This window comes from Hippopotamus amphibius, chromosome 5 (assembly GCF_030028045.1).
Source record: "Hippopotamus amphibius kiboko isolate mHipAmp2 chromosome 5, mHipAmp2.hap2, whole genome shotgun sequence".
Lineage (NCBI taxonomy): Eukaryota > Metazoa > Chordata > Mammalia > Artiodactyla > Hippopotamidae > Hippopotamus > Hippopotamus amphibius.
The window spans coordinates 57606015-57623839 of NC_080190.1; the positions used below are offsets into that span (position 1 = coordinate 57606015).

Consider the following 17825-nt stretch of genomic DNA (forward strand, 5'->3'; position numbering starts at 1 on the left):
TGCATCTGCATCCTTATTCTTGTCTTGTCACTGGGTTCATCACTGCCATTTTTCTTTTTTTTAAGATTCTGTATATATGAGTTGACATACAATATTTGTTATCCTCGTTCTGGCTTACTTCACTCTGTATGACAGACTCTAGGTCTATCCACCTCGTTACATATAGCTCCATCTCATTCCTTTTTATAGCTGAGTAATATTCTGTTGTAAATATATGCCACATCTTTTTTATCCATTCACTTGTTGATGGGCATTTAGGTTGCTTCCATGTCCTGGCTATTGTAAATAGTGCTGCAATAAACATTATGGCACATGTTTCTTTTTGGATTATGGTTTTCTCTGGGTATATGCCCAGTAGTGGGATTACTGGGTCATATGGTAGTTCTATTTTTAGTTTTTTAAGGAACCTCCAAACTGTTTTCCACAGTGGCTATACCAATTTACATTCCCACCAACAGTGCAGGAGAGTTCCCTTTTCTCCACACCCTCTCCAACATTTATTGTTTCTAGATTTTGTGATGATGGCCATTCTGACTGGTGTGAGATGAAATCTCATTGTGGCTTTGACTTGCATTTCTTTAATGATAAGTGATGTTGAGTATCTTTTCATGTGTCTGTTGGCCATCTGCATGTCTTCTTTAGAGAAATGTCTATTTATGTCTTCCACCCATTTGTGGATTGGGTTATTTGCTTTCTTGGTATTAAGCTGCATGAGCTGCTTGTATATTTTGGAGATTAATCTTTTGTCCGTTGCTTCATTGGCAAGTATTTTTTCCCATTCTGAGGGTTGCCTTCTTGTCTTGTTTATGGTTTCTTTCACTGCTCAAAAGCTTTTAAGTTTCATGAGGTCCCATTTGTTTATTCTTGATTCTATTTCCATGATTCGAGGAGGTGGGTCAAAAAGGATCTTGCTTTGATGTATGTAAGAGTGTTCTGCCTATGTTTTCCTCTAGGAGTTTTATACTGTCTGGCCTTACATGTAGGTCTTTAATCCATTTGGAGTTTCTTTTTGTGTATGGTGTTAGGAAGTGTTCTAATTTCATTCTTTTACATGTAGCTGTCCAATTTTCCCAGCACCACTTATTGAAGAGGCTGTCTTCTTTCCATTGTATATTCTTGTCTCCTTTGTCAAAGATAAGGTGCCCATATGTGCTTGGCCTTACCTCTGAGTTCTCTGTTCTGTTCCATTGATCTTCCTTCTTATTTTTGTGCCACTGTGGCCTTGTAGAATAGTTTGAAGTCAGGAAGCCTAATTCCACCAACTCCATCTTTCCTTCTCAAGATTGCTTTGGCTATTCGGGGTCTTTTGCGTTTCTGTACAAATCATAAGATTTCTTGCTCTAGTTCTGTGAAAAATGCCATTGGTAATTTGATAGGGATTGCATTGAATCTGTAAATTGCTTTGGGTAGTACAGTCATTTTCACAATGTTGATTCTTCCAATCCAGGAACATGGTATGTCCCTCCATCTGTTTGTGTCATCTTTGATTTCTTTCATCCGAGCCTTAGTTTTCTGCATACAGATCTTTTGCCTCCTTAGGCAGGTTTATTCCTAGGTATTTTATTCTTTTCGTTGTGGTGGTAAATGAGAGAGTTTCCTTAATTTCTCTTTCTGCTCTTTCATTGTTAGTGTATAGCAATGCAAGAGATTTCCGAGCATTAATTTTGTATCCTGCTACTTTACTAAATTCATCAATTAGTGCTAGCAGTTTTATGGTAGTCTTTAGGGTTTTCTATGTATAATATCGTGTCATCTGCAAAGAGTGACAATTTTACTTCTTTTCCAATTTGGATTCCTATTATTTCATTGACTTCTCTGATTGCTGTGCCTTAAACTTCCAAAACTATGTTGAATAATACTGGTGAAAGTGGACACCCTCGTCTTGTTCCTGTTCTTAGAGGGAATTCTTTCAGGTTTTCACCATTTAGTACAATGTTGGCTTTTGGTTTCTCATATATGGCTTTTATGACGTTGAGGTAATTTCCTTCTATGCCCATTTTCTGGAGAGCTTTTATCATAAATGGATGTTGAACTTTGTCAAAAGCTTTTTCTGCCTCTATTGAAATGATCATATGGTTTTTATCCTTCAATTTGTTGATATGATGTATCACGTTGATTGATTTGCATATATTGAAGAATCCTTGCATCCCAGGGATAAACCCCACTTGATCATGGTGTATGATTTTTTTAATGTGCTGTTGGAGTCTGTTAGCTAGTATTCTGTTGAGGATTTTTGCATCTATATTCATCAGTGATATTGGTCTGTAGTTTTCTTTTTTTGTGACATCTTTGCCTGGTTTTGGTATCAGGGTGATGGTAGCCTCGTAGAATGAGTTTGGGAGTGTTCCGCCTTCTGCAATATTTTGGAAGAGTTTGAGAAGGATAGGTGTTAACTCTTCTCGAAATGTTTGATAGAATTCGCCCGTGAACCCATCTGGTCCTGGGCTTTTGTGTGTTGGGAGACTTTTAATTGCAGCCTCAATTTCCGTACTTGTGATTGGTCTGTTCATGGTTTCTATTTCTTCCTGGTTCAGTCTTGGAAGATTGTATTTTTCTAAGAATGTATCCATTTCTTCCAGGTTCTGCAATTTATTGGCATATAGTTGCTTGTAGTAGTCTCTCATGATGTTTTGTATTTCTGTGGTGTCCGTTGTTACTTCTCCTTTTTCATTTCTAATTCTGTTGATTTGCATCTTCTCCCTTTTTTTCTTGATGAGTCTGGCTAATGGTTTATCAATTTTGTTAATCTTCTCAAAGAACCAGCTTTTAGTTTTATTTATTTTTCTTATGGTTTCTTTCCTTTCTTTTCCATTTATTTCTGCTCTGATCTTTATGATTTCTTTCCTTCTGCTCCCTTTGGGGTTTCTTTGTTCTTCTTTCTCTAATTGTTTTAGGTGTAAGGTTAGGTTGTTTATTCGATCATTTTCTTGTTTCTTAAGGTAGGACTGTATTGCTATAAACTTCCCTCTTAGAACTGCTTTTGCTGCATCCCATAGGTTTTGGGTTGTTGTGTTTTCATTGTCATTTGTTTCTAGATATTTTTTGATTTCCTCTTTGATTTCTTTAGTGATTCCTTGGTTGTTTAAGAGTGAATTGTTTAGCCTCCATGTGTTTGTATTTTTTGCAGTTTTTTTCCTGTAATTGATATCTAGTCTCATGGCGTTGTGGTCTGAGAAGACGCTTGATATGATTTCAATTTTCTTGAATTTGCTGAGGTTTGATTTGTGACCCAAGATGTGATCTATCCTGGAAAATGTTCCGTGTGCACTTGAGAAGAAAGTATATTCTGTCGTTTTTGGATGGAATGTCCTATAAATATCAATGAAGTCGAGATGGTCTAATGTGTCATTTAAAGCTTGTGTGTCTTTATTGATTTTCTGTTTGGATGATCTGTCCATTGATGTAAGTGGGGTGTTCAAGTCTCCCACTATTATTGTGTTACTGTCGATGTCCCCTTTTATGGCTGTTAGCATTTGCCTTATGTATTGAGGTGCTCCTATATTGGGAGCATAGATATTTACCATTGTGATATGTTCTTCTTGAATGGATCCCTTGATCATTATGTAATGTCCTTCCTTGTCTCTTGTAATAGTCTTTACTGTTAAGTCTAATTTGTCTGATATGAGTATTGCTACTCCAGCTTTCTTTTGACTTTCATTTGCATGGAATATTTTTCCATCCCTTTACTTTCAGTCTATATGTATCCCTTGGTCTGAAGTGCGTTTCTTGTAGGCAGCATATAGAAGAGTCTTGTTTTTGTATGCATTCAGCCAGTCTGTGTCTTTTGGTTGGAGCATTTAATCCATTTACACTTAAAGTGATTATTGACATGTGTGTTCCAATGACCATTTTCTGAATTCTTTTGGGTTTGTATTTGTAGGTGTTTTCCTTTTCTTGTGTTTCCTACTTAGAGAAGTTCCTTTGGCACGTGTTGTAAGGCTGGTTTGGTGGTGCTGAATTCTCTTAACTTTTGCTTGTCTGGAAAGCTTTTGATTTCTCCCTCAAATCTGAATGAGATTCTTGCTGGGTAGAGTATTCTTGGCTGTAGGTTTCTCTCTTTCAGGACTTTCAGTATATCCTGTCATTCCCTTCTGGCCTGCAGAGTTTCTGTAGAAAGGTCAGCTGTTATCCTTATGGGTTTTCCCTTATATGTTGTTTGTTGCTTTTCTCTTGCTGCTTTTAATATTTTTTTCTTTGTGTTTAATTGTCATTAGTTTGATTAATATGTGTCTTGGTGTATTTCTCCTTGGGTTTATTCTGTATGGGACTCTCTGTGCTTCTTGGACTTGGTTAATTATTTCCTTTCCCATGTTGGAGAAGTTTTCCACTAGAACCTCTTCAAATATTTTCTCAGACCCTTTCTTGTTTTCTTCTTCTTCTGGGATGCCTATAATTTGAATGTTGGTACGCTTAATGTTATCACTGAAGTCTCTGAGACTGTCTTCTATTCTTTTTATTCTTTTTTCTTTTTCCTGCTCTGTGGTGTTTATTTCCCCCATTCTATCTTCCAACTCACTTATTCGTTCTTCTGCCTCAATCATTCTGCTGGTTATAGCATCTAGAGTATTTTTAATTTCAGTTATTTTGTTATCCATTGCTGTTTGTTTTCTGAGTTCTTATGAACTGTTTCTTGTACTTTCTCTATTTTGTTATCGAGATTTTGTATCATTTTTACTATCATTACTCTGAATTCTTTTTCAGGCATTTTTCCTATTTCCTCCTCATTTATTTGGTCTTGTGGGTTTTTTTCCTGCTCCTTTGCCTGCATGGTGTTTCTTTGTTTCCTCATGGTTGTCCAAACTTTTGGGGTTGCTTGTCCTGGCAATAGAGGTGTTTATAGAAGACTGTCCAAGCCTCAGACTAATGTCCAAGTATTGGATTAAATGAATATTAAGTCTAGGAAACACATACATGTATAAGACACACAATTACTGACTCCGTTAGGACATAAGGCTCTAGAAAGACCTGACAGAACCCCAATGTGCTATCAGATATTCAAAGAGAAACCCAACAGAAATTGACAACTGAAACAGAACAAATTGGAGACAAAAGCAAAAGCAAACAAACAAATAACACCCTACACATACAAACATTAATCCAGGGAGATTTTGTAAGCTAGGATCAAATATAGAAAAGAGCCAGAGTACCACCAGAGAGAATGGAGAATCTCAGAATGTAATTAGACAACTGTACTAAGAACTAAGATAATGACAAAAGCCTAATATTAAATACCAAGGCAGTGCATCATCTGGAGAATAGAGCAAGGAGTCTGAGCAGACCGATAGTGTTGCTTATAAGTATGTTAAGATAAAATAAACTTAAAAAGGCTGTTAGAAAGGGGAACAGAAGAGCGTAATGTGGTTGGAAATATGCAAATAAAAAGAAAGGAATAGAAATGTATAAAAGATAGGGATGAAAGGAAAGTGTGAGAGATATATTGTCCATACTACCAAAAACTTAGCTAGATATAGAAGTATATAAAAAGGCAAAAAAAATCATTAAAAAATTATGTTATAAAACTTGTAGATCCCTTAGGGCTAAGATCGTATTTAATAAAGAAAAAAAAAAAAAGAGAAAAAGAGAAAAAAAAATCCAGAACGGATCCTAGAATGGACCAGTTCAATAGGTATTGATACTACTATTTCTGTTTCCTTAGCGTCTCAGCTGTACGTGTCCTTTTGCCTTGGGTTTTTCTGCATTATTCTGTGACCAGCAGAATTTTTGTTTGTCTTTATTGTTCGTCTGTAAGTGTCGGTGTGTGGGGAGGGAGAGGGTACAATAGTGGCTCCTTCTCTTGAGAGTGAGTGAGCAGTGCTGCACTGTTGTTTCAGTCCGGCTTGGAGGTGCCTGTTGCAGAGGGACGCCTGTGGCTCAGGCATAAACAAAGTCTTAGAGTTGGGCCTCTCTCGGGTTTTTTTTGTTGTTGTTGCTGTTGTTTTTTTTTTTTTTCTCTCGGCAGCCTCCCTGCTGCTGGTGTTGCAAGGGGTTTTAATCCAGCCCCGCCCGAGTGCCTGAGGGTGCTTGTCATCCCTGAGCGCCTTAGGTGGCCCACAGGGCATCTCTCCACTGCCTGTTGCAGAGGCGCCGAAAGAGAGAGAGAGGCTACACGCGTGGCTCCACCCCCAGGCCCGTGAGCCTGCAGCCTCCAGCTGCCATCAGGGCCGGTCAGCTCTCAGGGACGGGCACTCCTCTCCGCGGACCTCCTCCCTCCTGTCCTCTCGGTCCATCACCCTACCGGCAACACTGTTTCTCCCCCTGAACCAGCTCTCCCATTCCCATGCTCCTGCTCCCGGACCCTCCGTTCAGCCACGGATCGACGTCTCGGTCTGGGAACGCTGAGCTGTGCTGCGGACCCTGCGTATGTTTCTCACTCCCTCCCGTCTGCCACAGCTCTGCCGCTTCACCCTCTTTGAGCCCTCGTAGATGCCTCCCTACCAGCTATGTCGGGCTCCCCGCAGTCCTTTCTGGTGTCTGAGGCCGTCTGCTGGTGTTCAGCTGGTTCTCTGTGGGAATTACTGCATCCTTCCATGCATTCCCAATGCATCTGTGGAGAGGGATGCACTCCACGTCTCTCTACTTCGCCGCTATCTTTTCTCCTGGATTTTCCCTTTTATGGCTGTTAGAAGCACCTCAATACATAAGGCAAATGCTATGTTGGGTGCATAGATATTTACAATTGTTCTATATTCTTCTTGGATGAATCCCTTGATCATTATGTAGTGTCCTTCCTTGTCTCTTTTAATAGACTTTAAAGTCTAATTTGTGTGACATGAGTATTGCTACACCAGCTTTCTTTTGACTTTCACTTGCATGGAATAACTTTTTCCATCCCTTTACTTTCAGTCTATATGTATCCCTTGGTCTGAAGTGGGTTTCTTGTAGGCAGCATATAGAAGGATCTTGTTTCTGTATCCATTCAGCCTGTCTGTGTCTTTTGGTTGGAGAATTTAATCCATTTACATTTAAGGTGATTATTGACATGTGTGTTCCAATTAGCATTTTCTTAATTGTTTTGGGTTTGTATTTGTAGGTGTTTTCCTCCTCTTTTGTTTCCTACTTTGAGAAGTTCCTTTGGCACGTGTTGTAAGGCTGGTTTGGTGGTGCTGAATTCTCTTAACTTTTGCTTGTCTGGAAAGCTTTTGATTTCTCCATCGAATCTGAATGAGATTCTTGCTGGGTAGAGTATTCTTGGCTATAGCTTTTCCTCTTTCAGGACTTTCAGTACATCCTGCCATTCCCTTCTGGCCTGCAGAGTTCTGCAGAAATGTCAGCTGTTATCCTTATGGGTTTTCCCTTATATGCTATTTGTTGCTTTTCTCTTGCTGCTTTTAATATTCTTTCTTTGTGTTTGTCATTAGTTTGATTAATATGAGCCTTGGTGTATTTCTCCTTGGATTTATTCCATATGAGGCTCTCTGTGCTTCTTCAACTTGATTAATTATTTCCTTTCCCATGTTGGGGAAGTTTTCCACTAGAACCTCTTCAAATATTTTCTCAGACCCTTTCTTTTTTTCCTCTTCTTCTGAGATGCCTATGATTCGAATGCGGTGCGCTTAATGTTGTCACCAAGGTCTCTGAGACTGTCTTCTATTCTTTTTATTCTGTTTTCTTTTTCTTGCTCTGTGGCAGTTATTTCCCCCATTCTATCCTCCAGCTCACTTATTCATTCTTCTGCCTCAGTTATTCTGCTGTTTATAGCATCTAGAGTATTTCTAATCTCAGTTATTTTGTTGTCCATTGCTGTTTGTTTGTTCTTTAGTTTTTCTGAGTCCTTATTAACTGTTTCTTGTATTTTCTGTATTTTTTATTGAGATTTTGTATCATTTTTCCTATCATTACTCTGAATTCTTTTTCAGGCAGTTTTCCTATTTCCTCTTCATTGATTTGGTCTTGTGGGTTTTTTTCCTGTTCCTTTGCCTGCATGTTGTTTCTTTGTTTTCTCATGGTAGTCCAAACTTCAGAGGTTGCTTGTCCTGGCAATAATGGGCTTTAAAGAAGACTGTCCAAGCCCCAGACTAATGGCAGAGTGCTGAGTCAAACAAATACTAAGTCAAGGAAACACATACATGTATAAGACACAAATATTGAATCCAATAGAACATAAGGCACTAGAAAGACCTGACAGAAGAACCCCAGTATGCTATCAGACATTCAGAGAAAACCAGTAGTGGGATTACTGGATCATATGGTAGTTCTATTTGTAGTTTTTTAAGGAACCTCCAAACTGTTTTCCATAGTGGCTGTACCAACTTACATTCCCACCAACAGGGCAGGAGAGTTCCCTTTTCTCCACACCCTCTCCAACATTTGTGGTTTCCAGATTTTGTGATGATGGCCATTCTGATCGGTATGAGGTGATACCTCATTGTGGCTTTGACTTGCATTTCTCTGATGATGAGTGATGTTGAGCATCTTTTCATGTGTTTGTTGGCCATCTGTATGTCTTCTTTGGAGAAATGTCTATTTAGGTCTTCTGCCCACTTGTGGATTGGGTTATTTGCTTTTTTGGTGTTAAGCTGCATGAGCTGCTTGTATATTTTGGATGTTAGTCCTTTGTCCATTGTTCCATTGGCAACTATTTTTTCCCATTCTGAGGGTTGCCTTTTAGTCTTGTTTATGGTTTCTTTCGCTGTGCAAAAGCTTTTAAGTTTCATGAGGTCCCATTTGTTTACTCTTGATTTTATTTCCACTATTCTAGGAGGTGGGTCAAAAAGGATCTTGCTTTGATGTATGTACCTCTAAGAGTTTTGTAGTGTCTGGCCTTACATTTAGGTCTTTAATCCATTTGGAGTTTATTTTTCTCTATGGTGTTAGAAGTGTTCTAATTTCATTCTTTTACATGTAGCTGTCCAATTTTCCCAGCACCACTTATTGAAGAGGCTGTCTTTTTTTCCATTGTATATTCATGCCTCCTTTGTCAAAGATAAGGTGCCCATATGTGTTTGGGCTTACTTCTGAGTTCTCTATTCTATTCCATTGATCTTCCTTTCTATTTTTGTGCCATTACCATACTGAAAACCATAATCTGAAAAGAAACATGTACTATAATGTTTATTGCAGCACTATTTACAATAGCCAGGACATGGAAGCAACCAAAATGCCCATCAACAAATGAATGGATAAAGAAGATGTGGCATATATATATAATGGAATATTATTCAGCTATAAAAAGGAATGAAATGGGGCTATATGTAACGAGGTGGATAGACCTAGAGTCTGTCATACAGAGTGAAGTAAGGCAGAAAGAGAAAAGCAAATATTGTATGCTAACTCACATATACGGAATCTGAAAATGGTACTGATGAACTCAGTGACAAGACACGAACAAGGACACAGATGCAGAGAATGGACTGGAGAACTCAAGGTTTGGGGGGACGGGGGGTAAAGGGGAAGCTGAGACGAAGTGAGAGAGTAGCATAGACATATATATACTACCAACTGTAAAATAGATAGCTAGTGGGAAGTTGCTTTATAACAAAGGGAGTTCAACTCGAGGATGGATGATGCCTTAGAGGACTGGGATGGGGGGGGGGGGAGTCGAGGGAGGGAGGGAATACGGGAATATGCGTATAAATACAGATGATTGAACTTGGTGTACCTTAAAAAAGAATAAATTTTAAAAAATATATAAATTTTTAAAAAAGAGATAACCAACAGTAATTCAACACCAAAAGAGAACAAAACAGAGACAAAAGCAAAAACAAAGAAACAACACCACACACACACAAACAAATCCAGGGAGATACTGAAAGCTTGGATCAAATATAATAAAGGGCTAGAGTACCACCAGAGAGACTGAAGATTCTCAGAATGAAATTAGACAGTTATACTAAGAACTAAGATAAAGACAAAAACCTAATAATAAATACCAAGGCAGTGTGTCATCTGGAGAATAGAGCAGGGAGACTGAGCATACTGATAATGTTGTTTGTAAGTATATGAAGATAAAATAAACTAAAAAAGGATAGAAGACAGGGCAACAAAAGAATGTAGTGTGACTGGAAATATGAAAATAAAAAGAAATAGAAATGTATAAAAGATAGAGATGAAAAGAAGGTAGGAGAGATATGTAGTCAGCACTACAAAAAACTTAGCTAGAAATAGAAACATAAAAAGGGTTAAAAATAAAAACAGAACAAAAAATAGAATAAAAAATATGTTATAAAACTTGTTGATCCCTTAGGACTAAGATTGTAATTACTAATAAATAAAAAAAAAAACTAGAACTGACCCCACAATGGACCAGTTCAATAGAATTAATACCAATATTTCTGTTTCCTTGGGGTCTCAGCTATAAGTGTCCTTCTACCCGCCTTGGGTTTTTTGTATTATTCTGTGCCCAGCAGAGCTTCCTTTATTGTTTGTCTGTAAGCGCTGGTATGTGGGGAGAGAGAAGGTACAATAGTGGCTCCTTCCCCTGGGAGTGAGCAGTGGCACCCTGTCTGGATCACAGTGGTTCAGTAGGGCATGGTGGTGCCTATTGCAGAGGGATGCTGGCAGCTCAGGTGTAAACAAAATGTCTCAGAGTTGGGCCTCTCTGCAGGCTTTTGGCTCTCGGTTGCAGGCACTCTAAGCCAACCCTGCCCAGAGGCCTTTGTTATCCCTGAGTGCCTTAGCTAGGCCCACAGGGATCCTTCCTCTGTCCGTTGCAGGCACTGAGAGAGAGAGGCTACACCTGCAGCTCCTCCCCCTGCCTGTGAGCCAGGAGCATCCAGCTGCCACCATGGCCCCACAGCTCTCCAGAGCAGGCATTCTTCACTGTGGATCTCTTCCCTCCTGTCCTCTCGGTCCATCTCCCCACTGCCAACAGTGTTTCTCACCCAGAACCAGTTCTCTGGTTCCCATGCTCCTGCTCCCAGACCCCTTGTTCAGCTGTGAATCGATGTCTCAGTCTGGGAATGCTGAGCCATGGTGTAGACCCTCCGTGTGTGTCTCACTCCCTCCTGTCTGCCAATGCTCAGCCGCTTCACCCTCTTTGAACCGTAGTAAATGCCAGTTATGTCGGGATCCTTGCAGTCCTTTCTGGCATCTGCTGGTGTTCAGTTGGTTCTCTGTGGGAATTATTGCGTCTTTTGGTGTATTCCCAATGCATCTCTGGAGAGGAATGCATTCCATGCCCCTGTACTTCGCCACCATCTTTCTCTCTCTTGCTTTTGTATTTTATTAATATTTTATTTTCATGATCAGAAATTATAAATCTTGATAAAGTAAATTTATTCAGGTTTTAACACATTATTGTTCTGCTAAAAAAAAAATTCTTTGAGTACTCCAAGGTCACAAAAATATTCTTTTATGTTTAATTCTTTATTATGTAGTTTTAGGCTTTACATTTAATTTTATGATTCATCTCTAATTTGTTTATAGTTTCAAATATGGTCAAAGCTAATTTTTTTCCCCACATGGATATCCATTTAACAGGTAATTGAAAAGCATTTTCTTTTCCTGCTGAATTGCATTGGTGACACTGTCAAAATCAATTGGCCATGTATATTTCTGGGCTTTGTATTATGTTATATTAATCCATATGTCTATGCTTACAAGGAAACCAGATGGACTTGATTACAACAAACTTAAAAGACTGGAAATCAGTTGGTGTAAGACCTCTGACTTTTAAAGATTCTTTTGACAACACGGAGATTTTAAAATTTTTATATAATTTTTAGAAGAGACTTGCCAATTTTTATAAGATAAACCTGTTTGGATTTTATTCCTTGCATCAATATACCAATTTGAAGAGTACTGACATCTTAGCAGTATTGAGTCTTCCAATCCATAACCCTGGTATATTCCTCAACTTATTTGATTGTCTTTAATTTCTCTTAATGTATTGTAAATTTCAGTGTCCAGCTTTGGTTTTAGAGAGACACTGGCCTCATAAAGCAAGTTAAAATACTCCCTTCTCATCCATTTCATGAAAGAGTTTTGATAAGACTGTTGTTTATTTCTTAAAACTTTTGATAGATTATACTGGTAAAAGGATCTTATAGAATTATACTTGTAGAAAGTTTATAAAAGCAGTAAGTATTTCTTATTGGTATAGGTCAATTCAGATTTTTTTTCATCTTCTCTTAGTTTTGATAAGTTGGGTTTTTCATACAATTTATCTATTTCATTTAAGTTGTTGGATTTAATGACATGGAGTTGTTCAGATTACTCTGTTTTTTTTAGTTTCTGTAGAATAATTGTTTTAGTTTCATTCCTGATCTTAGTAATGTTATTTTTGTCTCTTTTCTCAATCAACCTTGGTAGTCTTATAAATTTCACTAATCTTTAAAAGAGCCTACTTTTTTTTCTTTGATCTCTGTTCATTTTATATTTCATTGATTTCTAGTTTCTCTCTACTTCCTTTGGTTTCATTTCATACTTGAACCTCTTTTTTAAATAAATTTATTTATTTATTTATTGGCTGTGTTGGGTCTTTGTTGCTGCATGCTGGCTTTCTCTAGTTGTGGAGAACAGGCTTCTCATTGCAGTGGCCTCTCTTATTGCAGAGCACAGGCTCTAGGCACGTGGGCTTCAGTAGTTGTGGCATACAGGTTCAATAGCTGTGGCTCATGGGTTCTAGAGTGCAGCCTCAGTAGTTATGGCACATGGGCTCAGTTGCTCCACTGCATGTGGGATCTTCCCAGATCAGGGATCAAACCAGTGTCCCCTGCATTGCCAGACAGATTCTTAACCACTACACCACCAGGGAAGTCCCTTGAACCTCTTTTTGTACTTAACTTCTTTTTTCTTTCTCCTTTCTTTCTCCTTTTTCTTATTTTGTATTGAATGAGCTTTAAAATTTTCTCTAAGTACTTTGAACATTATAAACATTCATACAAAGCTGCAAGAATTTATGAATGAGGAGGAGGCAAGATGGCAAAGTAGAAGAATGTGAGCTCACCCCTTCTTAAAGAAGCACCAAAATCAGAACTGCTGAAAAGCCACTGGAAAAAAAAATGCTCGAACCTACCAAAAAAGATAACCTACCTCCAAAGGCAAAAAGGAAGCCACAACAAGACAGTAGGAAGGGCACAATCATGATAAAATCAAATCCCATACACACCAGGTGGGCAATCCAGAAACTGGAAAATAATTATACCACAAAAGTTCCCCAAGTGATGTTCTGAGACCCATGTTGGGCTCCCCAGCGTGGAATTCTAGGAATGGGAGGAGAAGCCACCAGAAAGTCTGACTTTGAACACCAGTGGGATTTGACAGCACAAATTCCACAGGACTGGGGGAAACAAACTCCACTCTTGGAGGGTGCAAATGAGGTCTCGTGCACACCAAGACCCAGGGGTAAAAGCAGTGACCTCATAAGAGATTTGGCTGGACTTATGTACTAGTGTTGGAGGGTCCCCTGTGCAGGCTGTGGGCAGCTGTGGCTCAGTGGGGGGACTGTGACACTGGAGATTTGTATTATAGGGGCCCCAGAAGGAGAGGAGAAAGGACCTGAGAAAATATTTGAAGAGATAATAGCTGAAAACTTCCCTCACATGGAAAAAGAAACAGTCATCCAAGTCCAGGAAGCACAGAGAGTCACAGGCAGGATAAATCCAAGGAGGAACATGCTGAGACACATAGTAATCAAATTGACAAAAATTAAAGACAAAGAAAAAATATTAAAAGCAACAAATAATGTACAAAGGAACTCCCACAAGGTTATCATCTGATTTCTCAGCAGAAACTCTGCAGACCAGAAGGGAGTGGCACAATATATTTAAAGTCATGAAAGGGAAGAACCTACAACCAAGAATACTCTACCCAGCAAGGCTCTCATTCATATTTGATGGAGAAATCAAAAGCTTTACAGACAAGCAAAAGCTAAGAGAATTCAGCACTACCAGGCCAGCTTTGCAACAAATGCTAAAGAAACTTCTCCAGGCAGAAAAGAAAAGGCCACAACTAGAAACAAAAAAATTACAAATGGAAAAGCTCACCAGTAAAGGCAAACATACAGTAAAGGTAGGAAATCATCTGCCCACAAATATGATATCAAAACCAGCAATTGTGATAAGAGGAGAGCACAAATGCAGGATATCATGAATTCATTTGAAATTAAAAGACCAGTGACTTAAAACCATCTTGTTTATATATAGACTGCTATATCAAAACCTCATGGTAACCGCAAAATGAAAATCTACAATAGATGCACACACACACAAAGAAAAAGGAATCCAAATACAGAACAAAAGTTACTCATGAAATCACAAGAGAAGAGAACAAAAGAGGAAGGTAAGGAAAAACACCTACAAAAACAAATCCAAAGCAATTAACAAAATGGCAATAAGAACATACATATCAATAATTACCTTAAACATAAATGGATTAAATGCTCCAAACAAAAGACAGACTGGCTGAATGGATACAAAGATAAGACCTATATATATGCTGTCTACAAGAGACCCACTTCAGATCAAGGGACACATACAGACTGAAAGTGAGGGGATGGAAAAAGGTATTCCATGCAAATGGAAGAAAAAGCCAGAGTAGCAATACTCATATCAGATAAAAAAGACTTTAAAATAAAGACTGTTACAGGACTTCCCTCGTGGTCCAGTGGTTGAGACTCTGTACTTTCAATGCAGGTGGTGGGGGTTCAATCCCTGGTTGGGGAACTAGGATCCCACACACCACAGCCAAAAAATAAAATGAACCTTTAAGAAAAGAAGAAAAAGAAGACTGTTACAAGAGACAAAGGACACTACATAATGATCAAGGGATCAATCCAAGAAGATATAACAATTTTAAATATAGATGCACCTCAGTTTATAAGGCAAATACAACCATAAAAGGAGCAATTGACAGTAACACAGTAACACTGGGGGACATTAACACCCCTCTTTCATCAATGGACAGATCATTCAGACCAAAAATCAATAAGGAAACACAGGCCTTAAATGACACATTAGACCAGATGGGCTTAATTCATATTTATAGAGCACTCCATCCTGAAGCAGCAGAATACACATTCTTCTCAAGTACACAGGGAACATTCCCCAGGAGTGATCACATGCTGGGCTGCAAAATGAGCCTTTGTAAATTTAAGAAAATTGAAATCATATCAAGCATCTTTTCTGACTACAATGCTATGATATTAGGAATAAAATACAAGAAAAAAAAACTATTAAAACCACAAACACATGGAGGATAAACAATATGCTACTAAACAGCCAATGGATCACTGAAGAAATCCAAGAGGATATCAAAAAATACCTAGAGACAAATGAAAATGAAAGCATGATGATCCAAAACCTATGGGATGCAGCAAAAGCAGTTCTTAGAGGGAAGTTTATAGCAGTACAATCTTACTTCAGGAAATAAGAAAAATCTCAAACAACCTGACCTTACACCTAAAGCAACTAGAGAAAGAAGAACAAACAAAACCTGAAGTTAGTAGAAGGAAAGAAATTATAAAGATCAGAGCTGAAATAAGTGAAATAGAAACAAAGGAAACAATGGCAAAGGCTAGCTGGTCCCAGCTGCAGTGCGGGAGCCATGGCGGCCTCTGAGGTGGTGGTGGTGGGGCCCACGGCTCTGGCCTTGGGTGCCCTGTCCTTCCTGGTGGCCACAAGGGGAGCTGCTGCCAACTCAGGACTGTGGCGGGCCCCCAGGCAGCTGAGGGGCAGCTGGCTGCGATCCACACTGGCAAGGCAGCAGCCTGCGGGTGCAGCACCGCCAGCCCGGGAGCTCATCCAGCCATCAGTGAGTGAGCTGTCCCGGGCCATGCGGACCAACATCCTGTGCACAGTGCGCAGCTGCAGCAAGATCCTGCCCAACAGCCCTGCACTCAACATGTACCTGGTCAAGAGCCACTGCCTGCAGGATGGCATAGTGAATCCAACAATAAGAAAAGATTTGAAAACTGTACCGAAATTCTACTGCCGTCCAATTGAAGGATGCCCTAGAGGCCCTGACAGACCATTTTCTCAATTTTCTCTCATAAAACAGCACTTTATGAAAATGCATGCTGAAAAGAAGCATCAATGTAGTTAAGTGCAGCAATTCGTATGGCACTGAGTGGGACTTGAAAAGACACGCAGAGGGTTGTGGCAAGACCTTCCAGTGCACCTGTGGCTGCCCCTATGCCAGCAGGACTGCATTGCAGTCCCACATATATCAAACTGGCCATGAGATCCCTGCAGAACAGAGGGATCTATCTAGTAAGAAAAGGAAAATGGAAAATTGCCTGCACAACCAGAAGTTGTCCAGCATGACTGCTGAATCACTGAGCAACCAACCAACCCCAAGACTAGATACTCAAGAACTAGAAGCTTCAGAAATAAAGCTAGTGGCTTCTTTTGAAGACTCTTGCAGTTCAAATGCCAGAAAGCAGACTCTTCTAGCACCTCCAAGGTATCCTCAGAAGTTGCTTTTACCAAAGCCTGAAGTGGCTTTGGTTAAACTCCCTGTTATGCAGTTTTCTCCTGTGCCTGTCTTTGTGCCTACAGCTGATGTCTCAGCCCAGCCTGTTGTGTTGGGTGACGATCATCAGGGCTCTGCCCCAGGTGCTGTGCACTTACTGCCCTTGTTCATCAGAACCCTGATCCTCGGCCTAGATTCAGAGTCTTGCTCTCTCAAGGAGAGCCTCCCTCTTTCAAAGATTGTAAATCCTGCTGTTGCTGTTGAGCCAATTAGCACAGGTGTTCAAGTGAACTTGGGTAAAAGTCCATCTAACCCATCACAAGAACTAGGGCACACATGTCAACAGAACAGCATTTCTTCGGTCAATGTACAGACAGACCTGTCTTACACAACACAACACTTTATACCGTCCGCACAGTGGGCTCGCCCTGATTCCTCTGTTTCGTCTTGTTCTCAAACTGATTTGACGTTTGACTCTCAAGTTTCCCTTCCCATTAGTGTTCATACTCAAACCTTTTTTGCCCAATTCTAAGGTAACCTCCTCTATAGCTGCTCAGACTGATGCATTTATAGATACCAGTTTTCAGTCAGGTGGGGTCTCCAGAGAAACTCAGACCAGTGGAATGCAAAGTCCAGCAGATGATCGAGTACAGCTAGACCAAGCTGTAATGTGTGGAGACATTTTTGAGAGTGTGCATTCATCATATGGTGTTTTTACAGACAGTATTATAAGCAGCAGCTTAGTAGCAGAGACTGTGACTCATGGTTTGTTACCTCAGAACCACCCTAAAACTTTAAATTCGGGTATTGAGAAATCTCCACCAATTATAAACTTCAGTGCACAGAATAGTGCTTTCTTCACAGAACATGACAGATAATCAGACCCAAACCATAGATTTATTAAGTGATCTAGAAAATATCTTGTCAAGTAATCTGCCTGGTCAGACACTGGACAATCATAGTCTTTTGTCTGACACAAATACTGGACCTGACACCCAGCTCGCATCTGGCCCAACCCAGAATCCTGCAGGTGATTTTGATATTGAAGAGTTCTTTTCAGCCTCAAATATCCAGACTCAAACTGAAGAGAGTGTCCACATGGGGGATGGCATTTAAGGTTGCTTTCTGGATGTAGAAGATGGAGAGTGGGGACAACAGTATTAACTCTATTGAATGTAGTTGATGATACAGTTACTTCGATTCTTTGAGCTTCTTTGCCTTTTGTACTTGTAAACATGAAATTTGTGTAAAAACTTGTGAGTATATTATAAAGTGTAAGATGTCTCCACACATTACAGCTTGGTCTAAAAAAAAAGAAGAAAAAGAAAACAATGGCAAAGATAAATAAAACTTAAAGCTGGTTCTCTGAAAAGAAACAAAACTGATAAACCTTTAGCAAGACACATCAAGAGGCAGAGGGCTCAAATCAATAAAATTAGAAATGAAAAAGGAGAAGTTACGATGGACACCACAGA

General features: G+C 39.4%; 1 pseudogene; it reads left to right on the forward strand.

Annotated features, from left to right (window-relative positions):
• Positions 1 to 15483: 15483 nt before the first annotated feature.
• On the forward strand, positions 15484 to 17466 carry LOC130854221 (ATM interactor-like; annotated as a pseudogene).
• Positions 17467 to 17825: the final 359 nt, after the last annotated feature.